Below are 21,399 nucleotides of genomic sequence, written 5' to 3' on the forward strand. Positions count from 1 at the left end.
GTTTCCAAGCCAAACAGGATATTAAATACTACAGATACTAGGTTAGTTCAGTCAGTTCATCCTGACTGCAAAAAGAGAGATGAGGACTGAAAGGAGATGAGACTGGAAGTTCCTTTGTGGCCTCCCAGGGTGGCAGCACGTGATAAAGAGGTATAACTGTGGTCCACCTGCTTTTAAGCTTGTGACTGTTTCCCTAGAGTGAGACTGAAGTTAGCGACTCAAGTCTGCCCTCAACGCTGTCTTCATCTGCTTGCAGTCTCCAGTAAGCTCAGCTCAGCTGGAATGGAGGCTCCAGCTTGGAGGCGTCGCTCTTGTTGACACATGTTGCCTTCATCATCCGTGGAGCCCTCTGCTCCAAGAAACACTGATCACAAATTATTGAATAAGAGCCCCAAGAAAATCACATTTTGTATGGATAAGAAAAGTACAGGTGTTTGCTGTAGGCAACTTTCAAGGTCATAAAGATTAGATGTGCTCTTTTATCAGCATAGAAGTTGGGGAGTGGAGTGGATGGAAGAAATAAATATATTCAAAGGACAGGCTATTCTATGTGCATCGTGGAATCCCAGTGTTTCCTTTGAGTTATCTAATACAGCCTCTATGTGGCAGGAGAGTGGTTTGTTTGTAATGAAATTCAGCTTCTCAGATTCTAGGAAAAGTTGAACTCTTGCTGTTTCAGTAACTTCAGAGAGATTTAAGGATGACTGATCAATTGCAGTGCTTTCTTGTATGAGGGGGATGGTTGCTGATTAATGACCTATGACACAAGCTTCACCTGTCCAATGGAAACTGCATACCAGCTGAATACCAAGATAACAAATTAACAAAGAATTTTGTATGTCCCTTATTGAAAAATTGTATGTGGTCTGAAGGTCACTTTAGCAAGTGGAAATACATAGTTATTTTTAATTACACATAAGCCTGTTTTATCCTCTAGAATAGCACAGAGGACTGGGAGGAAGTTTTGCCATCAAGTTTGGAGTGTGGACACACTTGTTCTCATTTATTTTATTGGTCTGGAGCTTTTCCCAATGTTAATCCTTTTAGAACTCTGCTCTACAGCTTTTTTTATTTTTACTTTTTACTTTTAAAAAAAAAAAAATGAATGTGCTACAACTGACTCCTTGTTTGTAAGCCTGAATCTAGTCTTTTGTTTAGTGAGGACAGACAGATTAGACACACATCTGAATGACCTATTATGCATTGTAAGGGCTGTGTTTAATTGAAAAAAAAAAATAACAGCTGCTTAATTTATGGATATGCACAACAGGACAAACATTTTCAACATGGCAAGCAGAACACTCATCATTCATAGAGTTGGCATCGTTTCCTCACGCGTCGCAGTTGCAACAGGAATCTCTTTCTTTCAGAGTTAATTTAGTGCTTTTGAAAGGTGCCGGCTGGTAACCCTGGAGACTGCAGCCCTGCGCTCAGCGCGGAACAGGTGCAGCGCAGGCAGTGACCGGGCAGCGACTGCAGCCTCTGCTCCGGCACCAGCTCGAACTTGCTCACTGCACCGGGAGGGAAAATCATCAAGGGAGACAAAAACTCAGTGCCATGTCCCATGGCCTGTTCCAAGATGCTCTGCACTGGTGCCAATTTGGAGATAGGCATCTGCCTACCAGGAGCTGGGCTTTTCTTAGAAGGGTGATAGTGAACACTGAGAGGTGGTAATGAAGCTTTTGTCAAGGCACCAGCACCTTCTCTTTTACAGAACCATAGAATCATTTAGGTTGGAAAAGACCTCTAAGATCATCAGCAATCCCGTTTAACCCATAGATGTGATATGTGCAGGAAGAAGAACAAGTAAATGACTGGAGGCGTGACAACATGGTCAGGTAGTCCATGCTCTCAGTTCTGTACAGGCATTGTGCTTTGTGCTGCACTCATTAATCTTTTGCGAGTGCTTTTCAGTATGTTATTAGGAAACATCTGTTTAATTTTTCTTATTTCCTTATTGCATTTTCTTGTTTATTCTCAAAATATTCTCCCTAGGGGCAAGAAAGCATGTGTAGGGGAGGCTGAGTTTGGCAGTATTATTGTTGATTGCTTCTTGCTTCTTGCTTTTTTCTTTTTTTTTTCTTTTTTTCTTTTGTTTTCTTTTTTTTTCTTTTGGGGGAGGGGGGGACAATGAGTATTTGGTAAAGACAGTAGGATCACAGAAGAAAGCACTGAATTAATTTTTGTCTTCAGTCATTGGGGATGTTCTGTCTTCTGTGTAGACAACCTGTAACTCTGATACCAAACAGGTAAAGATGTTTTTTAAGGTTTTGGATCCCAGACTTTTATTTAGTCCTTTAAAAATCTTGAGCCCAGGCTACTGTTTATCTTAAAAGTAGTAACCGAGAATTTTCCTTGATATAAGAATCAATAAGGAGCCAGTGTAGGAGAGAATAGATTTGCTCAGGGCAGCTCATGTATTACAGCATTTTGTTCTAATTGGAGTTTCCTAAGGTGTGATGGCTTCATGCCCAGGAATTATATGGCTGTAATCCAGCTGAGAGGTGACACATGTAAATAACCAAAGGCTGGGCTTCATCTGCCAAGATGGGATGGAGCCTTGTAGCAATCAGTGATAATAGAAACTGCTGCTTACGGATACTGCTATATAACTTAGCTGCATCAAGGAATCCAAATGCCCTCAAGCTTTGGACTGAACTGGCTAATTTGTCGCCAATATTTTCAATCGAAGACAAATGCCCCTTCCTGCAAATTCTTCATAATGTCTTCCTCTGCCCCTCAGCACTCTGTCTTTTTTAGGTTCAAGTGCAGCCAGGTGTTTTTATAGATGGACTGATCTTATCTAAGTACTTTGTATAGTGGAGTTGTGGGAAAAAAAATAGGAAAAGCTGAATACCCTCATTGTTTTATTGCGACATAAGTCTAGATAATCTGAGAAATTCACCTAGGTGATTGAGAATACTATAGAGAAGGACTGGAGAAAAAATTGACTCTTGTACGATACCACAAATGAAGTAAAACTCCTCATTATTACTCTGACAAGGACTGAACTGAAATCCATGTACTCTTCTCTTAAAAAAAAAAAAAAGGCATCTTCTCACAAACAAATGTTGAATGAATGCATTTGGACAATAAACGTGTATATGTCTTCCACCTATTTATGATCAAAGATCCATTGCTATTTCTAAGCTGTTTCAGTTTCATGGTCCAGATTTACTCTAGGTTGTTTCAGGTGCAGAATATTAGGAACTCTTTCATTTATTTATGGTTAAATTTTGTCTATCTATCTTGTTTATGAGCATTTTAAAGTATGCATAGATTACCACCAAACAATGGTTGAAATTAATTGGATATGCAGGGTGGTCTTATCATTAAGGCTGGGGAAATTATGGCATATTTGAAGGAGAAAGGGAACAGTCCCAGTTTATCCGGATGGCTGGCATGAACACTCATACCAGGATTCAAACAGTTTTCTGTCCTCTTTAACCATCTACCCACCGCTCTGCCACTTGAGGGTGTGCAATATGGTTCTTTATTTAGTCTATGTGCTGGTCAGCCCCACTACAGCTGCACTGCTTGAATTCTTCACAGCTAGACCACGATGATAGTCCTTGCTACAATGATGCATTGATTAGGTCTGTCAGGGATGTCCTAAGGTTGTTTTTTTTTCTTTTTATTTATTTATTTTTGCTCTTTTTTCTTAAGCTAGAAAAGACATTGAATTCAAAAGCGCTACGATGCAGGTTGTGATGAAACGCCTGCATTGACGGTATAATGTTGTTTAACAGCTCTGGGCCAGGCAGCCCATAGGATTTGGTGAGGCTTTCCAGTGGATGTCTTCTTTTCGTGTAAAAAGGCGGTAAGTGTGTCTCAAGTCCTTACCGTTACTGGGTGTTTGGTTTCAAAACAAATCTTTGCTATAATCAATAACATCTGAATAACAGCATCTGGTACTGCAGAATTTCAAGCATAGCTTGTAGGTTTAGAAAATGAGAATCAACCATGGATCTAATTATATAAGCTGCTCTCTTGGCACATCTCATCTGGATAGAAGTAAGCAGAACTGGGTATTTTTTAAAAGCCTGGTCTCACAAGATTTCTAGCTTCATTGGGGAGGTCCATTAAGTATTTAAAAGTTAAGGAAGTTACTGAACCTCCCAGCCCTCTGAGACTAACTCTTCACCAGCTGCAGAGACCATTAAATATCTGTATCATATGTTGCATTTTATGAGAAAATAACTACAGCTTTTTTTGCAATCTGAGGGCACTTAACCTCTGGGCAGGATAATGTAGCCTGTGAATTAGGCTGTCAAGGCAGTATAGCCTTCTTTTTTGGTCTTTAATTTTCAGGCAAAGCCTAAGTATCCACAACTCCAGATCAGTGTAAGTATTACTGTTGCAAAATCTGCTGTGCGAGTCTTAGCATTCGTTGAGGTCAACTGCAAAACTTCCTTTGATTTCAGTGGCAGGTCCACCTTACACTTAAAGGGACGCAATAGGCTAAAACTTATAAGTAGATTTTCTTATTGTTAATTACACTCTAAATTAGTAAATTGATGTATTTTTTCTAAATGTAATTTATTTTTCACCACCTATTGCTGCTAGTCCATATACTGTTTAATTTGGACAAAAAGGAAAGTTCTTTTATTTTCTGAACTGCACTGTATTGTACTGTTTGGGTTCACATATAATGCAGAGAAATGTTAAAAACCTAACAAATATTGCTCTGACTGGTATCATTACCGGTGATCCTATATTTTTTGCACATTGATTAGCATGACAATCAGGAACAGCTAGATCAACCTCAGCTCATTTCTTTCTGTGTGAAATTCCCTATTATGTAGTGGACAGCACTACCCATTATCATTCAGGTATTCTGCCTGCCCTACACTTAGAAGTATTTTCATAGTGTTAAGAAAGAATAGTGCCATGGAATATGCTCTCTACCTTCAACAGAAGGGAAAAATGATTTTAAAAAATCTTACCCTGATACAGACCTGATCATGATCTTTGGACATAATCCACTGGGAATTTTTCATTATTTTTTATTTAACATTAAAAAAAAAAAAGAAATTTAAAATATGGTCTGAAAAAATTGAATATAGAGTACATGCTTATGCAGTACTGCCTTGAAGAAAAAAATGAAGACGATGGAAGTCTTCAGCATAATAATATCTGATAAACTAGAAAAAAACTGCATATATCAAGCAAACTACAGTTTACAAGAGACAGACTTCTTTTCATGCATGTGCATAAGGAACTAAGAACAGGCTCATGCTTGAACATAAATGAGAATTTAATTGACAGCTCCCACAATTATCTGGGTAACAATACAATCACATAATTAGTATTAAAATAAATGTGCAAGCCAAAGGTTATTAAAGAAAATGCAGTTTTACTGCAAGAAAGGCTAGTGACAGGAAGATACTAAACTACAGAAATGTGCTTTCAGTCTGTTTAATCATTCTCAAAAGATACACATTTTACTCATAGTGAAATCTGTGATTTGTTTTAGCAGTGTTAGTGTGGGAAAAGCATTAGCTGGAGGGCACATCTTGAAAATGGTCACTAATATGATAATAATTGTGTAAGCAACCAAATGCCGCATCCTAATATGATTTGTAGATGAACACAGTACGTGTTATGAAGATACCACCTTTCTCAGCTTTGGCTGTAGCTGTATCTGACATAGCAGTCTGCCAATGCAACCAAAATAATTGGCAGCCAAACTTGCCTGTTCGCATAAGGTTGTCCTGTTTCCCAGTTCTTAATTCATTTCTACACCTGTGACATACACATACATATTGGAAATAACTATATCCACCTGCCAGTCTAATCGAAAAGGAACTTCTTGGCTTAATTATAGGAAGGAAAGAGCCTGGTTATTTTAAGATCAGTCTAGAAATTGTCATCTTACTGCTAATTTCTGCTCTCCACCTAATTGGTATAACACTGCTTCTGTGTTGTGGGGACTTGCAATGGCCCTGAAGCTATCGTCCATCATTAAGGTAAAAGTTGGAGCGATATAGTTTTAGAGGAGATAAGAATTAATCCTTTATCTATAAAGATGTGCTTCATAGCTCTAACCTGTATTTTGAAATGTTCACTTGTCTAAACTTGCAGCTTATATCACTTTATCACTGATATCCCATATATCTGGGTCACTTATAGCTGTGACATGCAAAGTCACCACCTACACAACTGCTACTTACTATCCTCAAGCAAAATGAAACATTCCAAGGAATGTCTGACTCTATGAAATCTGTGTGCAAAAAAGTTTGGGATTTCATAGATGCTACTATTTACTGTTCTTAGATTTTGTGCTTTTTCTTGTTGTGTTCACGTTTACTTATTTCCTGTTCTTTGCTTTCACTTTTGTGGCATACCAGTATGTTGTCAGGTTATTGAAGTAACACCTCTGCACTAAAAGAAAAAAAAAAAAAAAAGGTAAAGGATGCAAAGCTTCTGAACAATGCAGTTCTATTTCCACATTAAATGTTCAGATTTTACCCACAAAAAAAAAAAAATGTTTTCTAAACACTGAGCCAAAGATACTATACAAAAAGTCTATATTTTTCCAAAGAACATAGATATTCTTGCTAGTCCCTGCAAAGCTGATCTCCCCCATCCCCTTTCTGTTTTTCTGTTACCTGCCATAGAATTGAGATTAACTGAAGTTAACAGAAGTTGGGGGGGGGGGGGGGGGGGGGCATTTTAAATTTTAAACAATCTTGAAGAAAAACAATCTCAGAGGTAGAGCATTAGAATGGTGTCAGCATTCCATTGGAAACATTCCTCTGCTTCATCTAAATTCTTTTGTAAACCAAGTCTTTTTGCTGATGTCCTGCCAAATGCATCTTTTGGCTTTTCTGAGGGATTTGGAGCAGACAGCTGATCCGGTTACTGTCTTGAAGTCCCATGCACTCTGGGGGTGTGTTGTTGGCATTGGTCAGCTACTTGAGGACATGCTGCGTTGCCATTTCAGTAACTCTGGCAATCATTTGCATAGAGGAAGATCATGAGCCACTGAGTCTGCCAGACTTAAAGAGAATTGGAAGACCCTCACCGTTTGGTAGATGAGGGAGGGGGGTTTACTCAGCAAAGGAAAATGGAAGTTCCTTATTCCTGCCAGGAGATCTGGTAAAGATATTTGTGCTATACAATGCAGGACTTTTCATCAGGTGAAAAGTCCTTTACATTTTCAAATTCTCTTTAAAAAATTTTGTTCAAACAAAAAGCTTTCCTTGAACTAAGGCAGGGTTTTTTTGACCTCTAAAGCCAGAAGAAAATCTCCCTGCTGAAACAACAAACACAGTGTTTCATTTTATAAAGCCTTTGCTAATTGTAATGCTATTTAATTTAATGTTTCTTTTTTTTTCCCTCCATTTTACTTTTGCAATTGGTCTTTATGCTAAAGAAGAAGAATTCTCGAGAAAATAAATGGCAACTGCTGTTTTCTGTAAGTGGTTTTAATTCATTACATTTCTTTATCCCTCACTCACCCCCTCCCTCTCCTATTACAACAGCTTCTATCTTATGCCACAAGCAAATATAATTTCTGTTGTTGCTTCTTTGCAAAATCCAATTTGTTATGATGTATTATGCATGCCAGTATAATTGCAGAGGAGGAGTTAAACTGAATGACAGTTTAAAGAGGTGCATTCCTTTGGCTGTGTCACTCACAAAGAGCAGCAAAAAGAAAAGTGGGACAAATTGATGCTCTGATGAAAGTATTAATCTGCTGAGATTTCAGATGAAACAATGGGACTGTCCTAATCAAGCCATATCCTCTAGAGAACAAAATGACACCATGGACTCCTGATACAGAGAAAATTACTATAGCCTCAGCAGCACTATCACTTATAATATGTACTGTAGTCTTTGTGTATACATTACTAACAATTAAAAAGGGGCTTGTCAGTACCAATCTTAGCATAAACCTTTTTTTCTAAGAAATGTGAGAGCTTTATGAGATCATGCATAATGAGTTAGTCTTTTGCCATTTATTTTCTTAGAAAGAATAGAATAAAATGTGTAACAATCATAAATAAGAGCAAAATAGCAAGGTAGGTAAGTATTCCAAGTGAAATCTCTTTACAGAAAATGTGTAAGATTTTCACTGCAAATGAGGATAGAGGTTATAAATACAACAAATTACACCTTTGTAATTTTGATGCTGGGGAACATGATGTATCCATTAAAATAATGGTAAAGTGTTTTATACTTTTTATTTTCTTCAACAAATTGCAGTGGTAAAAAAAAAAAAAACAGCTTTTAAAGTCAAGGTGTTTTATTTTTTTCACTCTTTTACACTACTGTGATACAATTCCTTCGTAATGTTTTAGAGATAACTGCTCTAAGTATGTGTTTGTCATTTGTTTCTGCAGTGTTTCCTGAGACTGTCCTAGACAGCCTAATCAGATGGTAACAGTTGTGTGGGGCAGGAAGACTTAAGCAGTAACCTTTAATGTATTGGAGAATACTTCACGCTTGAACTTTCAAAGTTACCCAGCTGTCTACTATGGGAAAGGACCCCCTCCAATTCAGGGTGAATATTCTCCCCAGCTGCCATGCATTTTCCTACCCCAGGTCTTCAAAAACATTTGGAGAGCTCCTTGTGGTCCTTGAGCAGAGGTAAGAATTTAGTGTTGATCTAAACTAGTTACAAGTCTCTGCAGTACAGATAATGTTCCGCACACAACCGGAAAGTAGGAGGGATCTCTCACAGCCTTGCATCTTGGGAGAATCAGATTAGATAAACAAGCTCTTCAAATGAACGAACAAAAATTTTGCTGATTGAGTGGGAATGGGGCTGCAGAGTTAAATTTTCCACTAGTAGTATCATACCAGCTCTGTCTTCTTCTGGGGTGTTGCATTTTGGAAGAAAGAAAAAGTCCTGTTTTTCTACTGTTTTTTTTACTGTTTTTTTTTTTTTTTTTTACTGTTTTCTACATTTCTACTGGACATCATGAACTAGGCATGGGCAACTTGACTGTCACTCCTAGAGCCTCTGCTCATTAAATATCTAAATATTTGTATGTGCAAATCATCAATTAGCTCAGTCAATCATGCTAAGCTATTTTTTTTGGAAGGTTGTGCTTCCCATAATTGTGAAAGTAAGCCCACTGACCCCCTGAAAGCTTCACCTCTCAGTATATAAATACAATAAACCTTATTAAGGACAATAGGAGATCTAAGAAAAGTAGGCTAGGTTCTCATTCATTGGTAAACTGGTTAGGTATGAATATTACCAGCTGATAAAGTATTCTGACATTGTAGGTACAACATTATGAGGTCTCTCCAAGAATCCTGAAATGGAGAAAACAGTCACTTAGTTTTCAAAATATTATTTTTAATGGAAACACCAGTATGCTAACATCACCTACTGTTCCATGAAGCATTGAATTTTCTCCTTAGATCTGTTTTCAGATAGAATCAAATCCCTGCATACTTATGGACTGAACAGGATCCTATGATAATAGTTTTATCCCAGTGAAGATCAATTCAAAGTAAAGACCTCACCCATAAAAGCCTTTTCTGAGTGCTAGTTAGCAAGTCCATTATAAATAGAATCTGTTTATTATTTCCTCTGAGTTGTCTTATCAAATCCTCATAGAAATGAGATCTATCTAAAAGGTTCTTTAGAAATTGCAAATAGCCATATAAATTGAAGCAAAGTGATGCTATTCATGAAAATAATCTTTTTACAGGATATTTTTGTACAAAGAGAAATATTATGTTTGGTAATTTCTTTTCAAAGAGACACTTTAGGCTTCTGTAATAAATAGTACTGTTATCAACATGCACACAGAAGTCAAGTGTCTGCAAATTCTTATAGGAATGTCATGTACTTCAGTAACAAGTATTTCTTACAGTCATAGAATTGTATGGTCCTGAATAGAATGGAAGTTCTCAGAAATAAAAATAAAACAAAGCAAAAACCCTTCCAAGTTGCAAGCCTTTTTTGTGCTGGCTACCCTGGCTAGCAAAAAAAGTAAGGTAACAATATAAATCTTGCACATGATTTCAAAGCAAATGGCTGAATTTTTCACAGCGCTTGTGTTTCTCACTGCTTTCAGTGGGTACGTGGATGCCCAGTGCTTGGAGCAGTCAGACCACAAGTGTGGGAGAGAGCAGGCAGCCTCACAAAATGCATCACACCCAGAGGAAAGGTGAACCAGTCAGTATACGGATGCATTTCTGAAATATTCAGCTTCTGAAAGGACTGCACGAGCCTCCGTGAGATAGTCTGGGCATCTGTGTGGCCACCAGCATCAGGATCACAGATCTGCAGAAGGCAACACTGCACACAGTGTTTCAGATCTGACAGAAGCATAGCTACGGTTAATACTAAATGTAAAGCTGAACGAGAGCAACAACAAAAAGGTTGACATCACCTTCCATTTCATAGTGGATGAGAGCCTGCATCAGCACTGACTTCTGAGCAAGAAATCCTGGTGAATATATTTCCTGAGTAAAGAGTCTAGCATACCTAGTATACATCAAGTAATTGATTTTAGAAATCAATAGCAAAATAAATAGAAATAAATCAGTGGCCATTTAGCCTCAGTTTAATCACAGTATTATCTCTGGGTATTTTTATTTTTCTGTTCTTTTGTTTGAATGTATGCTTGGACAATGTAATTATAACAAATTTCTCTATGCAGGTCACTCATTTGCCCTCATTATGGGTGAAACACTTCTGATCAAATAGCTCATTATACATGGAAGTAAACAGATGTGAAAGAATTTTGGGAAACCCCTCAACCCACACTGATTTAGACTTTGGAACTGTTTCATGCTGCTCTAAATTGTTCCTGGTAACCAGCAGTCCAAAGAAGACATACAGGTTAGCTGGGATCATGAGTTTATCAATATGATGAATGTCAGCATTCATTAGGAAAAATCTCTTTGTGGAAGATGGCAGGAAAGAAAAAAAGATACAGCAGCTTTGCAGTAGGCTCTCCATAGAATAATCCCTATGATTCAGTTAACTCACTTCAAAGCTGTTTTCTGCTACCTTGTAAGTCTGGCATAACAAGAACAGACCCCACACATTATTATAGGAGAGTGAATCATTCAATCTAAGGAGCCTTTCCCTTATTGCTCTACACATTTTAGCTCAAAGAGGAGTAGAAAGCACCTTTCTTTTAAGGTATTGCATTCCAGTCAGTACTCAGAGTAGGTCATCCGAAAATAGCTGCTGGCATTGTTTTTTCATCTGCTACTTGGATGGATAGGTCAGTTTGAAAAAGATTCCTTCCCTGACTCTTAAACATAAGCTAGAAATGTCATATCAACCCTATTTTTGTAATAATTTCATCTACATTGTTTGGTGATATATGTGAGCATGATTACATATAGGGCCTTGATATATATTAATCACAAGTTAAAAAAAATAAAAATAAATAAACAGTATCAAGGATTTAGTTTGGAGTATTTAATGTAGAAAAATCTTTTCTCATATTAGAAGCAGCTGGTAGAATTCTTTACCTTTTTAAGTACCGGAACTTCCCAAACAAGTTGTTTTTGTCATCCTGTACTATAGGCTGTCTAGGAAAATAACAGGATCACTCTTATTATAGATTAAGCAAAGACCTCTTCATTGAGTCAGTGCCCTTCAACCAAAACTATGTTGTTTTCTACAGACTGTTTTTTAGAACATTTACTAATATTTTATCATGGGAAATTTCAGCATTAGGGCACTGCCCATTTCAGGAAAAAAAATGGGGTGGGGGGGGTGGGGTGGACGTCACAGATAAAATATGCCTGTGGAGTATTCAGCTGTGTAAGGGAATGACCCCAGATATACAGCAACTTCTTCAGCTCCGTTCCTCCTTGCTGTACAGCATATATTTCACTGGTGGTGTTTAAATCTGCACCTGCTATGACATTAATGTGGTTTCACTGAACAGCCCTGGCAACATCACATTAAAGACTTTCAGAAGTCAAATGTGTGTTTCAGTGAATCACAGCTTCTTACCTAGACTTTGACCTGGAATCACCTCGTACAAAGTCAAGAGCAGACAAGGACAGAATAGTCCCATTGCTTTCACTTGCAGGTGTTCTGTGCAACTTGGAGTAGTTTTGAATGTGCCATGAATTTTATAGGGCCTTTTAAGTCACCTTCAGGTCTGTGTAATTCTGAGCAAAGTGTTCAGATGCTGGGCAGCCCCGGATGGTTGGCAGCCGGAAGGACTCACGCGGAGTTAGTTCACAGTCCTGCTCTTGGCCCGGCATTCACTCCCTGAGCAGTAAGCAATGTAAGCACATAAGATCTTCTCTGAGGCAGTGGTTCCATAAGAAGATTAAACACGAATCCTACTCGAAGTTCCGTCACATGTCATGCAGAATTGGGCCCTGATTCAAGACTAAAGACTTTTTCTTCTATTTTCTGTGCCTTTATGATTCATCTAAGTTTATTGCTTTGTTCTGAAATTTATTAAAAGAAGAAGTGCATATCAAAAGGGAAACAGGTTTCACAATGTTAGCTTTGAAGCCTGTAATCTCCCACAGAAAACCGACTGAAACTTCCAACACGGTTTGCCCCACACAGAGCAGGTGAAAACATGATTTGGAACAGCGTGACAATGTCTCTCAGCTCCGAATGCATCAATTAAAACGAAAATCCTTCTGCCCGCAAATTCTGTCTGTGTTCAATTAGAATGAAAATGTAACAGAAAACTAGATGGATTAAAGAGTACTTGTTTTTCTTTCTCTACAGAAGCCTAAATTCAATATACTGCAACTTTGTTGTTTTGTTTGTGCAGATCTCCTTGCTTGCTTGGTCAGGCATTTTTGTCCCAGACTTCTTTAGCTGGTGAGGCTGCTTGTGCTGCTTGCATTCTTTTCATATTGTGTATACAATGAATTTGTATTATCTATTGTTTGTTCTAAACTTCTGACTTTATTTTGCCAAGGCTATCTGTTTTTAAATTAGTAATTTTCACTCCCTCATACAATTCTTCTAAATTACTTTTTGGAGTACTGGCTATTAATATTTTAGGTAGCTTTGATGTTTTACTTTATAGTCTTCAATTTTATTTTACATTTCACAGGTTCCTAGTTGCAAATAATCCTACAGGCAATTTTCTCACATTGCAACTATTCCTTGAAAGATATGCTAATGTAGCAAGGCACTTGCAATACTGGGGGTTAAGTTAATCACCCAAAATGAGTCGTATTACTGTCAGTGGTATATAAAGACATCCCATAGTGAATTACTAGGCAGACTAGCGTTAAAGTTCCTTTATAAATACCAGAAGCTGAAGATGTGCAGAAATAAGCATTCGTTTCAGAATCCATGGAGCAAAGGAATCTGTTTTTTGTTGTTTCTGGACTCAAAGATACCAAAGAAATACAATGTTTGTCTTTCCTTTAAAAAATCTGCAATATTATTTGGAAAGCCCTCGTGAATCAAAAAAGGAAAAGAAAAGAGAAAAGGAAAAAAATAGCAATTACTCTCTTTATGTTAATGTCTTTGCACAGATAAAGGAATTGTCTTTTTCTCAAGAGAAACAGTAAGAAATTCAGGGCACCTAAGTGCTAAATTGATACATGAGATTATGTCATTTAAAATTAAACTTGGAACAATTCTCATAACTTTAGACTTGTTTACAAGTAGCCAGAAGATACGTGCAGTAGAAATATGTTTATGTATTCTTTATACATTATTTTTCCCAGTATGTTTAAATAGTCCTTTAAATAGAGACAACATTTTAGTCTCCTACATAGTAAACACCCGACAAATATTTCCACATCCCCTATAATTCCAAATGAAGTAAATTTCAGCTAGAATCCATTGGGATGTGAGTGATGAATGTTTTATCCAGGAAAGTTGAACACTGTGGTGAAAATGTACCCCTGTACTTAGAGCTAACCAGCTGCTATCAAACAAAGTGTTCCTCTGGTCTTGCTGAGCACAAAGAAACATTTAGCGAGGAAGGCTGAAGAACATAGTTAGGATCTGCTGCCAGGTCTGATTTTTATTGGTTGCATCAGTTGCAATAGTACAGCACTGTTCTATATGGACAGTAGATTAAGGAGTTTTGGATAGCCTTAATCTCTTCTGTCAGAAGGGTACTTTCTCACCAGACTGACTGTTTAGAGAGAGGCAGAGGTACAGTTCAGAGCCACATTTTAAAGCATCAGTACAGCAGTACTTATAATGATCTAGATTTCTTTTTCTTGTCTGGGAAAAAAATTGAAATAAGATTTAGTTACATTGTAGTGATATGCATTTTTATGAGAACAAATACATTTCAAAGCAGAAAAGATAGGGAGTGTGTGGGAAAGGTTTACGTGGAACACAGTATTTATTTGCCATGCATATTTGATATGCGTTCATTAAATACGCAATAGAAATGTCAACATAATGTGCTGTTTAGATCCTCCAATAAAAACAAACTGCATTGGTATTAAAATTGGAATGCACTAATCTTTGGTTAAATACAAGCCTTATTTGCTATCCAGCAAAGAAATGTTTGGTTGACTGTTGTTAAATAACCATATATTTAATGTAATTTAATTTGCCCCGCATTTATAAAGTCTGATAGAGTGATACTGTGTCAGCGTAACCAGCATTTTCACATACCATCATCTGCCATTATATGTTGGGTTTTTTTCCAACTCTCACCCATTGACATTCATTCACTAACAATTATCACCAGCCCATGCCTAATTCGAGAGTATTTTCACAGTCCCACTGAACCATTGCCAATCCTTCTTACAAAGAGAAAAAAAGCATATATTCTCTTCAAGGAATATTTTTGTGTAACATACGTTCATCTGACACAACCACAACAGCCAAATCTATTCACTACCAAATTAACATATGAGATAGATGGCAGCATTTGAGAGTGGAGATTTAGAACTAAATGCTAAACATTCCTAAGTTAGGGAATTTTGGCTTGTTTGTTTGCTTTTTTTTTTTTTTTTTTTTTTCTTCCTGGTATAGTCACATTGACTTAGAAAGTTATTCCTTTTACCAGATTAGACTTAGGCTTTTAGCTCTTTATAATGATGGCTTATACTTACTGAAAAGATTCTTCTACATCATTGCAAAGGTACTTTTAATCATGATATCCAATTAGGAATATAAAATATACCATACGGGATTGTCATCCATGTAAAATACACCATATGGGATTGTCATCCAATCCTTACATGGACCAGCAGTTTAAAAGGAGCTTTAAATTGGGGTTTATACCCTGAAGCATAATAATATCTCTTCTTTATAGCCTTTGCAATTTCATTCTCTGTGAGACTACCTTGAATGTTCCTACTGCCTCTGCGGCTAGTATTTGGAGCAGAGTCTTACTGCACTATACTGTTAACTAAATAATATTTTTAGGAGTTCCATAGGTGTACAATTTATCTAAAAACTGTCTTTCTACAAGTCTTTCGGTAGGTTTACCCAGCAATCAGTCAAGTGCCTGCAGTGTAATGCAGAGAAACCTGAGCTAGATTTAAATTCAAACACTGGTAACAATCTAACCAAGGCAGCACTGAGCTCAGCACAGCCAATTTACTTTGCTGAGAAGCTGGGTAAATTAGCTCATGCTGAGATCTGTGCTGCCGTAGCTGACTGCTGGCAGTGCCCTGGCTCACTAGTTTAAAGCTGGTGTGGGTATCTCTCTGGTGTACTGCAGTCACTGCTGATGTACTCTCACAGTACAGTATATGCATATATTTAATTTATGGCTTTTCTGTTTCAGTGGGTGTCTTTCTGTTGGGTATGTTCCATGTAGGAATTTCCTAATGTTCTTGTTCTGCCATTATTGTTCCAATTTTTCATAACCCACCCTCTTTTCTTTCTCTCTCTCTCTCTCTCTCTTTCTTTTTTTTTTTTTGGTCTCTTTCCAATCCTGCCAAATGTTTTGAGTTGGGAGTGACCAGAGTAAGAAGGATGTCACCTCCTTCCATATGCTTCATACTGCTGTCTATACCTGAATGTCTGCTGTCTAAAATAAATATCACTACAATGTCCCTAAGAGACTTTAGGGAGATTTAGTTAATGCAATGCCATCCATACTGCTTCCTCTCTACAGCATATCTGGGCCCATTGTCCTGAGGAGTGCACATAGCACATTTACAACAGACCAGAATCCTGAAGAATGTACATACCACATGTTTCAGAACTACAAAGGCATTGTAGTGTGTACTAGATATGCTGGCAAAATTAAGTTGATGAAGGTAATCAGAAATATATATATACATATTTTAATGAAAAATATCAGTAACTGATGTTCAGTCATTTTTATATTCCCTGTCCAGATGTTGGTATGCCTTTTCTTTCTCTCCTCTTCCTGTTTCCAGTTCTTTGTCCTCTTGTACTCTGTCCGCTGTGAGTCTGACTCTTTAAAAATATGCTTTGATTGATACAACATCCTCTCAGCTCATTAAAAGAATAGAAAGGTCATGCACTGGTTGTGATAAAGTAATTCAGCACATATCTTGGTATTTGTGAAATACAAAGGAAAACATAACGCAGAATTTGTGTTTTACCTCATAAAACAATACTCATTCAAAAGGCTTATTGCAGATGCTTATTTCTTAAACAGCTGGTTAAAGAGATGAATGAAGACAGACAGGAAGACAGACAGGCAAGTAGGTTTCTGTACATTATTGTTTTGGAAGATTGGTGAAAAATTGTTATCCTTGGCAAAAAAAATAAAAATAAAAATAAAAATCTAAACTTTATGAGAAGAGAAGACAGCAGGGGAAAAAAAAAAGAAAGGAAAAAAAGTTAAAAAAAGCTATACTGTATTTAGGGATTTCATTACATCCTTCATTAAAGATCAGAGTGAAAAAACAGGATTTTAATAATGAGGTAGAATTCAAAATAATTAGACAATTAGAATGAATGCCTCATTAAAATAATGAGGTCTGTGTGCTATATAACAATGCTTGTTTTTTTCCTTCTTCCAAAATGTGGAAGTTTTGGTCAAGATACTGAACTCCCCGAAATGCTGTCCTGCTGGGGGAGGCGGGTTCATCACAGCCCTGGCCCAGACAGCACGGCCCCAGCGAGCACGGCGAGCTCCCGGCACCGAGAGGGCCGCAGGATGTCCTTCAGAGCACATCAGCAAGAAGCATACCCCTCAACTCTCCTGAACGTCTTTTGGAAATAATGATGTGAATTTTGTCACTTTAAAATGATCTTTTGGGGGAAATAGCCGAGAGTAAAATGGGTGCTAGAATGACAGGAACATCCTGCCCTCCGGTTCTTTCACAAAACAAAGGTATTTCAGTGCCATTTCAAACCACCAGAGACATATATTTGTTTGCATTCTCGTATCGCAAACACCTAATCAAAATGGTCTGAGGAGACAGGGAAAGCCATTACCAACCTGAGCCCAAATATGCCAGGTTTCAGCCTGAGAGAAATTTGTAGCCTGAAGTTATAAGCCACTGAAAATAGGTGTTTTTAATGGAAGTGCCATCTTAACCTTATCTGTAGTGGCACTACTGCTTTCCTATAATATCTCCTTTCCTAGCATCTGTGAAATTGTAATCTGTCCTATGGCTAGTAACTGAGGAGATGATGAAACCAAGGGATACGCTCTGAACTACCTTAATTTATCTGTACTAGGTTTTTACTGACACATAAAAAGGGAAGGTGAGCAGGGGGGTGAGGGGCTGATGTCAGACAGTTGAATGCCTCAGACATGCTTGGGAGACAGAAAAACAGGGCACTGGATGATTGTCTGCATCAGTCACCAGATTATTTTTTTATGCCTCAACATTTTTTTCTTTCTTTACAGCAAACATGGAACAAAATTGTTCAGGATATCCAAAGGCTGCATCTGTAGTATTTGCGTTTCAGCCTAGTGGGCCTAAAAGCAAGCCAGTGTAGGACCCTGTAGTCCTGCTAATGAAGATGTTATCTCTGGAAACTTTCTGCATTACTCAGCATTAATGCCATCCAGCTGCCAAACAGCAGTATGTGCTACACTGGTTCTTTGTAACGAATATAGCTCTTCCCTCACTGCCTCTAAGAGGTAGGCCTGATGAGAGAGACCTGTAATGCTATCTTAAAACCAAAACCAAGTCATAGTAAATATTTTTGTTGTGTGTTTATTTTTGTTTCCTGAATCGTTTGTTGCATTGCTTGACTTCTTTGTAAATTTGGCCAACTGTATCTCTACCCATACAAATTATGTTTAATGGCCCAACAAATGCACTTCTTTTTTGAGGCTGTTAGGTTTCTACCAATTAGCTTACAGTAATATTCAAGGATATAGGATTTGACTCCTTTGAAGTTTTCTTACAACATTAAACATTTTTTTTTGTTGTTTGAACTAGAGCACTTAAATATTGGGGTACAGGTGATGTGAGCCCTGAAATAAATCGGGATTTTAACCTTTGACAAGGAAAACTTTGCTGATTATTATTTGTTAGTAGTAGGAGTATCTCATCTCCTCACCTGGGATGAGGACCAAATAATGTCCTGTTATCAGTCTGCAAGGCTGTTCAGGAAAATCTGATGAAGCTTTGGATTTGATTCTCTAGGGGAGAAAGTAATTGGCACATATTTTTGTTATCCAAACCCACAAAGTTTGAACAGCTCAACTTAGCATATCCTTCTGTAGCCAATTTTTATGTATTTCATATGCATGACACAGAACTATTAGATCGAAGGGCCAGAAGAAGTCTCTTCTGGGCACTATGGCAATGCAGCATTTACCTAGCCCTCTGGCCTCATTCTCTCAGAAATTACCCTTGTTAATACTCTGTTTTACCTTGCATTATCTTCTGATTCTCTTACAGCTGCATGAGTGCTCTCATTCTGGCTCATGCGATCCCATGCAGATACCCAAGTCATCAATGATTTCTCAGCACTCCACATTATTCAGACTTCTGCTAATTCTGGGAACTATTTGACTATAAGAGACTAAATTTGCCTGAGGGTGTATGGCTTGTTAGTGACCCTGGGGACAGGCAGTGTAGGCAGATTTGGAGAGGCGATTCGTTTGTGTGTGTGTGTGTGTCAATGCGTGTTCAGTACTTGGACTATGGAGCTCTCAGCATTTGTGAAAAAAGCAGTCATATTTCCTGTACATAGATAACATTTATAACCTTATTTTCAAATACAATATTTTCATATATTTTTGGAGAAATAAGAGTATAGAGGTTATGTAGAGTAATATAAAGTAGTAGGTATTTTGAAAAACAGGGGAAATCATAAAAGAGAGAAGGACATAGATATAAAATGTTTTCACCTTTAGGCCAAATCTATTTGTCAGGAGCATTCAACACTGAGGTTGCAATCCATTACTTTCACAAGAATGTGTTCAGACTCTTTTCTATATTGTATCTTGTAACAGCATTTGGCTAATTAACAACAGATTTTTTCATTGTCTTCTAAGTTTTCATTTTCTTCTAAGTAGTAAAATATAGTTTTTGAAACTGGCATTATAATTTCAGATGTCTTCCTGAAAAGAAAAAAAAAAAAAGTGATTTCCATGTAAATAATGTTTAGATAAACAGGTCCCTTATCTGAAATGTTGTTTTGTTGTTGTTATTGTTGTGTTGTTATTTATTTATTTATTTATTAGTACTTGTTAGGACATTTTAGAGCTACTGCAATCCAAAACTGCCATAACTGTTTTCCTGTCCAGTTTTCTGACACTCTTGTTCTTTATCCAGATGTCCTTCATTACTAAGATAATTCTCTAAACATTTGCGACAGTGCCTGGAAATGCCACCTGAAATTGGAAGACAAGATCAAGTTTTGTGAAGAGATTTTTTTTATTATTATTATTAGTTTATAATGAACTGTACCCTCTTTGGCAAGAAACAAATGAATGCAAGACTTTTATCAGCTGTTTGCCTAGCATATGTTTGCATACCTAGCTTTCAGATTAGGGTCATGCTTCCAAATAGGCAGGTACAGAACTGCGACCAAACAAAAATGTGCTTCCAGGAAGCATTTCTAAACGCTCTTGCTGCCTTTAGCTACAGTGAACTTTAAAAGTACAATAAAATAAAATATTATCAGTACCAGTACTGTCTGAAATGGAGACTTTAATAGCACTAATTATGTGCACACAAACTGACAAAATATCCTGCTAAATGAACAAGTAGGTGTCCACCTCAGAGACTGAGCAGTTAATTATCTTCATCACAGATAGGGTAATTGCACAGATGTATCTGTGCATGGTTGAAGGAGTATGTTTCACACATAATAACTGGGCCTAAATCTCTTCCCTATTTGCTTTCAGAGATCTTGATACAGACTGTGGCAACATCTGGAAGCACTGGGTAAATCCTCTGATGTAGCCCCTCCTCTCGTCGCAGAAATATTTGAAAGAGTCAGGTTGTGTATTGCCTGTCAGAGTCTGTGTCTTGAGCTGCTAGTTAACAAGATGCCAGAGTTGGAGATATCTTTTAAAAGCAAAAACTTAACTAAGTTCACCTTAGTTGATTTCCATCTGAAACAAAAAAATAAAACCACCTGAGATTCAAACAAGACAATACAAAGAGCCATCAAAATGAAACTTTTTGCTCTCTTATGGATAGACACAAAAATGCCAAGATATTGAGTCTTGGTTTCTGATTGAATTTTGTAGCATTTGGTAAAATAAATCTAGTCTTTTAAAGTTAGAATACATATAGATATGCACACACACAAAATTATATGCAAATCAGACAGTTTTGCCTTAGTGAAGCTAGGTTAAAAACATTCTCTGGAAGCGTAAACCACAGGAACAGAAGCTGAAAAAAAAAAAAAAAAAAAGCATTCGTTGAAATTCATGCCTCCGGAGTTTATACATTTGTATAATGTGCGTTATGCTGTTTCAAACCGGTGAACTAAAGTCTTTACTTTGCAAAGATGATCCAGTGCCTCACCCTCTACACCCCAAACTTACAATCCTTAATTTCAAGTAAAATCCATCTGTTTCTGTCTAGTGGTTACTTTTTAATTACCCCTGAATGTCCTAATTGTGTTAAAATGTCTGGGGTTTCCAACTCCAGTTGTACTCTGAAAAATTGGTAGTTTGTGAGCTAGAACTAAAGTCAGAGCTTAGGTATTGATCTCAGAAGAAAATTACTGAGGATTGTGGGGGATTTTGCTCTGACAAGAAAGAATGACTTTTGAGGCCTCCAAAGATGCAAAATTCTTTCAGTGACATGCATTAGTGCTAATCAGTGTGTGTTGCCATGGTTCAGTAGAAGTCAGCACTGAACTTCGCAAAACTCTTTCAACCTTTCCTCTCTAACTGTATAAATGTGAAAGTAACAATAAATCTTGTTGACAATTACTTCCACATCTATTGGCAGTCAGTCAGCTGCAATGTGAGCAGCATTGTGCACAGTATGTGCAGCACAGCCAACACCCATTAACTATCTCCCTAGTTTCTCCTGTGACTTAGAGAACATGTTATTTTTCCCCAGTGAGTAGCCCTTTCAAATACTGAATTAGTAATATTAGCA

General features: G+C 37.4%; 1 long non-coding RNA gene across 4 annotated transcripts in view; it reads left to right on the forward strand.

The window, feature by feature from the left end:
* The window catches only part of LOC106033976 (uncharacterized), a 62,544-nt gene extending 41,854 nt beyond the window's left edge, over positions 1-20,690 (forward strand). For 2 of the 4 annotated variants that reach the window (XR_010833242.1, XR_010833245.1), the window contains 4 exons: positions 7,379-7,420; positions 8,349-8,595; positions 10,629-10,810; positions 16,901-20,690. This is a non-coding gene — a long non-coding RNA (uncharacterized lncRNA). Of the gene's footprint in view, positions 1-7,378; positions 7,421-8,348; positions 8,596-10,040; positions 10,419-10,628; positions 10,811-16,900 lie in introns of all 4 variants that reach the window. The other 2 variants (XR_010833244.1, XR_010833243.1) reach the window with 2 other exon arrangements.
* The last annotated feature ends 709 nt before the right edge of the window (positions 20,691-21,399 follow it).

Source organism: Anser cygnoides, chromosome 8 (genome assembly GCF_040182565.1).
Source record: "Anser cygnoides isolate HZ-2024a breed goose chromosome 8, Taihu_goose_T2T_genome, whole genome shotgun sequence".
NCBI classification, from domain to species: domain Eukaryota; kingdom Metazoa; phylum Chordata; class Aves; order Anseriformes; family Anatidae; genus Anser; species Anser cygnoides.